General features: G+C 47.2%; 1 pseudogene; it reads right to left on the bottom strand.

The window, feature by feature from the left end:
- Window positions 1-4941: 4941 nt before the first annotated feature.
- LOC118975071 (heterogeneous nuclear ribonucleoprotein C-like) lies at window positions 4942-6077 on the bottom strand (annotated as a pseudogene).
- Window positions 6078-6093: the final 16 nt, after the last annotated feature.

Here is a 6093-nt window from a genome sequence, read left to right as displayed (position 1 = left end):
GCTCAGCATCTGCCCTGAGGGCTTCAACTTGGCTGGAGAAATGCCCACAACCAAGGGGAGAGGTCTCACCTTGAGACCAGTAATTGACTGTATTGTCCTTGTCCATTTACTCCCCACTGCACAGAGGGCACCTCCTGACACCTTTTCCTAAGTCCCCAGTCCCCCAGCACCCCTCCCCTCTCATTGTCACCTGATGACTCTGCTTCCTGTGTGTTAAGAGAACAGGAACAATGGAGAGAGAACATCGTGTTCCCCCTGTCACATCTCGCTGTCTGTCTGCATCACTGTCCAGGGCACAGCCTTTCCCCTGTCACTGAGGGTGAAGTGTGCTCCTCCAAGACCAGGCCCTTCACTGGGCACTGGATTCTGACCCCTCTTACCTGCTCAAGGATATTGCTCAGCAACCCCCTGCATAAGTGTTAGCACACGTGTGTGCACACACGGGCACACTCCAGTTTCCTCCATTCGATCAGCCTCACAGAATACAAGTAGGCTCCTGTGGGTCTATCTTGAACACAACCAAGTCCCCTTCAAGTTTGCAATGGCCTCTAGTCATCACTTTTCTCTGCTCCTCCTTGCAGCACAACTTTTTGAAAGCGTCTTTACCTGTCCCCACATCCTGTCCTCCATCCTCTCCGGAGCTCATTCCTGTGGCCTTTTCCCACTTCACCCAGCAGGTCACCACTGAGGCCTTTATCAAACTGAAAAGTGACTTTGCAGTCCTTGTTTTACTGCCCCCACGGTCCCCTCTGACACAGGTGATCACTCCTTCCTCAGATGCCTTCTTTACTTGGCTCTGGACTTACTGTCCCAACTGTTCCTTATTGTCCCCCTGGAGGTGCTCCTTATCTCCTTTCCTGGCCCCTCCCCACGTCTCCCCCCCTCTAAATGGGAGTGCCCAGGGCTCAGTCCTCAGAGTGTTGCCCTTGTCCTTCACTCTCATTCCCTCAGCAAGCTCATCCAGAGTCATGCTTCCAACTCTCTCTGTCTGTGACTCCTGATTTATCGTCTCAGCCTGGACCCTTCTCCTGTGTCCTGGCCTGATGTCCCCCTGCCTACTCTCCCATCCCTTCCTGGATGTCTAGTAAGCCAGCAACCCTAACTACCAATTTGGGGAAATACAGGGCCCAAAATAACCCGTGTGAGTCCAATCAGCAAAATCCTGCCTGGGTCAACAAGACAAGTGACAGTTTCTTCCAGGAACAAATCTTAAGGGGAAAAGGGGGGAAAAATCAGAGAGGAAGCCATAGATTACAAAATTAAGAGAGAATGGCAGCGGCAGTATGGGGACATTATTTAGATAGTGATTCTGAGAACTGCAGGAAACAGCTTGGAGACTGTACCCAAAGCCCTGCGCTGAGTCGACACCAGGCTGTAACTCGGTGTCGGGCAGCTTAGGGCCACGTCCCTGGGACATCCTAGTCCCTTTTGAGTTCTTGTTTAGAAAAGATCAGGGCTGTCAAAAATTTTTGCGTTTTGTTCTAGCTAACACTTAACTAAGGCTGTAACCTCCCTTGCTTATAATTGTGAACCCTTCCTCTGTCAATTTGAGATGTATATGAATAACCTGTAACTCCAGTGTGTGTCTCCATGAAGTTAACACCATTCGTTTGACATGCTGTCATCAGGGAGCGATGTCGCATGTCTTCCAGCGTCTGGGTGGGTAGAACCCTGACTGCCATTATTTCCAGCCAGCAGATACTGCCGGCCTAGTCACAGTTACAGTGACCATCCCTCAGCAACCCCCCTCCCAGCTCTGTCCCCTGCCCCTCCCACCATTCTCCCTTTAAAATCCCCAGTCCCCTCTTTGCAGATCAGAATGGGACTTCTCTCTTTTTCCTATCAGTAGTCACTGAATAAAATCTGTTTTCACTACTTGAATATCCAGCCATTGCTTATCTTAGACAATGTAAAAAAAAAATCATGAGGCAATCAGGAATATTTGTATATTGACTAGATATTTGATACCATTGAATAATTACTGTTATTTTTTTAAAGCTGGGATAATGGTGTTTGGTTCTGTTTTCCAAAATAACAATTAGAAAAATCTTCTTACTGCTTCTGATAGGGGACTCAAGACTTGGAAAATTTTACCTTAAGGTAAAAAGTTATAAGTCTAGCAAGTAATGTATATGTTAAAGCTTTTGTTTCAGAAACTACAGATAAGGCCGGTCCTGGTTCCTGGGAAAACAGCCGACCTCCTGGTGCACTGCTAGAGATGACCGCCTGGGGACAACTGGAGGCTTTGTGTTCCAGGGAGACAGGCGACCACCCACCCCTGGGAACAGCTAACTGCCCAGGACAGGAATGTTGCAGTCTCTTTCATCTAATCCTCCCTGAATCTCAAAGCCCTCACTGCACCTTGTTTATTCCCTGGTATGAAAAGTCTGGCCTAGAAAGAGAAGGTAAGATGGTCTGTTAGGGTATGAACCCACCATCTTCTCAGATTGCCAGCCATCTGAATAAAGCGCCTGTAAAGATTCAGTCACTGTCATTGCTTATTGAATTTGGTAGTGACAGACAGCCTGAATGCCGGTGTCTTTCCCGGTAACACTTCTAGCTTTATGTCTCTTGACCAAACTAACATCCTTTCTTGTGCAATTATGTGTCTTATTTGATGGACCTACTTCCGCACCCTCTCCCACCCCCTATCCCACCAGTCTGTTCTCAATAGGGCAGCCTGAGAGATCTAAAATGTGCCATACTGTTACAGAACAGACCTGGGGGGGTGAACGATATACTATTACTGAAAGGACCCCCCTTTTCCTCCAGGGTTCCCTCCCACCATACTAGGTTTGCTTTGCCTGCCACCAGAGGAAAGACATCTCTCAATGCCAGAGACTGGTGAAAAGGAAAGGAATTACTTACTTAAAAGTTATGCAGACTTAGAGTAATGAGTTAATATCTTCATTGACATACTAAAGTTCTTTAGAATACCCATGAACACACAGTCCTTCTTTCTCCCCTCTGCCCAGTCCAAGGTACCGTATCTCAGGAAAAGAAGTAGAAGTCTGTGGTTCAGGCAGCGCTTCGGTTCCGTCACCATCCGCTGTGTTGCTGCCACGATCTCCAGTTAATCCACAGCCATGTGGCACCTTCTCAGGGCCCACCAGAAAGAGTCCTTTCACCTCTTTTCTTCTGGGCAAAGTATCTCCTGCTTCCTAAGCCACATGGCAAGGGGAGCACCCCAAAACCATGTGGTCCTAATTCTTGCCCAAGCTGCATGGTCCCAAACCCTGCCAAAATCAATTGGTCCCTGCTCCTCCCAAAATCAATTACACCTGCCAACATTCCTGTACTCTTCCATCTTTACTGGGCTGCCATAGTGAGTCCGAGCAGGCGTGGCCCCATGGTGAGGAGCCAATCATCTCCAAGCTCTCATGCAGGTGCTGTAACCAGGGGGAGCTGCCCCCAGTTATGTCATGGGTTAAAGTCACTCCCATCCCCCTGGCTCAAAGCATGGCCACAGCTATTTAACATACCTATGAAACCAGTTAAAGGTCATAGATATGTGAAATGACCATGCCAGAGGTTAGCTGCAAAGCTGTTGCTATGCCAAACAACTCTCAATGACCCTGCTCCATGTGTCCCATCCCCCAGCTCAGACTGGTGGGGGTGAGGACATCCTATATATATTTTTTCTAATATTTCCTGGACACTGAGTTCTGGACCCCATTACAAATCCCTATTTGGAGCCCCCTCTTGGCTGCACCCGGTTACAATATCCTGTCATGTCCTGTCTCATTCAGAGTAAAAGCCATTTCTGTTCAATCTACCAGACCTCATGGGATCCTCCCTGACCACCATGGCCTCGTGTCCTACTCTCCTGGTCATCCCACTTCAGCCACCTAAGTCTGGCTACTTTGGTAAGAGTGGGCAGGTCCAGCTTCAGGGTTTCCGCATTATTTTCTCACTGCATAGAACCCATTCCCCCAGACACCTTCATATTTTTTAAAATTATATTTTGTTGATTATGCTAGTACAGTTGTCAGGATTTTCCCCCTTTCCGAGCCTCCACCCAGCACCCCCCACTCCCTCAGGCCATCCTCCCACCATTGTTCATGTCCATGGGTCATGTGTATAAGTTCTTTGGCTTCTCCATTTCCTACACTATACTCCACATCCCAAAGGCTGTTCTGTAACTACCTATTTGTACTTGTTTTTTTTTTATAAAAAGATTTTATTTATTTATCTTTAGAGGGGAAGGAGAGAGGGAGAGAAACATCAATGTATGTTGCCTTTCGTGTGTCCCCTGCTGGGAGCTGGCCTGCAGGGAACCAGCCTGCAACCCAGGCATGTGCCCTGACTGGGAATCGAACCGCGATCCTCTGGTTCGCAGGCCCAAGCTCAATCCACGGAGCTACACCAGCCAGGGCTTGTACTTGGTTTTTTAAATGTATTTTGCCTTCTTACATATCCTGTTTTATTTTATATTTTTATAGATTTTATTTATTTAGTTTTAGAGAGAGGGGAAGAGAGGGAGAAAGAGAGGGAGAGAAACATCAGTGTGCAAAGATTGTTTTGTTGCCTCTTAAACACTACAACTAGGAACCAGGCCTGCACCCCAGGCACGTGCCCTGACTGGGAATCAAACCTTTTGGTTTGCGGGCCAGTGCTCAGTCTACTGAGCCACACCAGCCAGAACCTATTTGTGTTTCTTTTTTTAAAATAAAAACCATACACCCTTTTTATTGTTAAGTCATAAAGAGGTATCCAAATTAAAAGCACAAATTACAGGGTAAGACTTAACTATCAGGAGCATCAGAGGAAATGAAAATGGAACTAAGTGCAGGGCTATATGAATTCGTGAACATGGGAGGAACAAGGAGGGACACGGGGAGAACAGTGAACATCTGCTGCAGGTACTAGGGGAGAGGATCTGGTGAAAAATTTGATCTTAGACAAGCACTGAGGTAAAGGAACAATGGGACAAGATACCTGAACCCCACTATGTGCTTAAGAGTCGTCCTCGCCATTGGCTCTGCCTCTGTCATTCTCTCCTTTCTCAGCCTCTTTTTCATCCTCCTTGGTCAACTCTAGCTGGTCCTCCCCCCGATCTTCACTGTCATCATCGTCATCCAGGAGGCGCCTCTCCTCAGCAGAGCCATCTGCACCCCCCTCCACACCCGTCTTCACATTAGTCTCATCTTTCTTCGGGAAGCTGCTGCTCTGCTCCTCTTCTGACTTAGCATCTTCATCTCTCCTTGTTTGCTCTGTTCCTTTTCAAAGTTTTCCAGGCTTTCCACTGGAAAGTGGAAAATCCACTTTTTGTTCTGTCTGGGTCAGTTCCTTCTTAAAGGCCTGAAGATCATGTCCTTTCAACTTTCCAGACTTAGAAGAAGATCCTTGCTGTCCACTCTTAGAATTGAAGCCACTTTTGGCCCTTTGTGAGGTGTTTCCTGATACACACTGGTGTTTCCAGGGCACTGCAGCCCAAGCATAAGAGGAGGAGAAGGGGGAACATGCGCTGGGTAACTGTACCTCCTGTCGTAATAATCCTGCTGAAAGCCTTAGTCCAAGTCAGAAGAGGAGCCATACATCTCCACTGCAGACCATTTCACACCTGCTTTTCCTCAGTTCACTTTTGGTTCTGCAGCCAGATTAATGTCCACAACCTGGCCAGCAATAATTCTGCCATCCTCTCCTGCCGCTGCAGCCTGGGCATTTCTCTCATTAACATATTGAACAGAGGCAAAGTCCTAATAAATGGAGCAACTCACAGTTTTGCCATATTTTGAGGAGATAGTATCCACATCAGATTTCTTGACCACAGGAATGTTGAGATTCCCAGTGAATACACAGGAGTTCATGGAGCGAGGATCTGTCTTGTTGGTAACATTGCCAGTCATTGTCTTTGATGATAAGGTTCCTCACAAAGCTGAAATGTAGCTGAAGATCAAAAAAGTCTCACTCAAGCAAAGTTCCACTAATTTATATATTTCAAGTGATTTGTAACCGGGAGGGAGAAGGGAGAAGATATTTGATTCTGAATCTCCTACTCCTGGGTTCTATGTGGAGTAGATAATTGGTGATCGAGGTCTGAAAGGTGGCCACAACCGTTCAGCCGGTGACCACGTATCACCAACTTCACAC

Source organism: Sturnira hondurensis, unplaced genomic scaffold, assembly GCF_014824575.4.
Source record: "Sturnira hondurensis isolate 20B ecotype Veracruz unplaced genomic scaffold, ASM1482457v3 Scaffold0020119, whole genome shotgun sequence".
In the NCBI taxonomy this organism is placed as follows: Eukaryota; Metazoa; Chordata; class Mammalia; order Chiroptera; family Phyllostomidae; genus Sturnira; species Sturnira hondurensis.
Note: the sequence above shows the minus strand (reverse complement) of the source record. Positions and strands in the feature narration are given on the sequence as shown.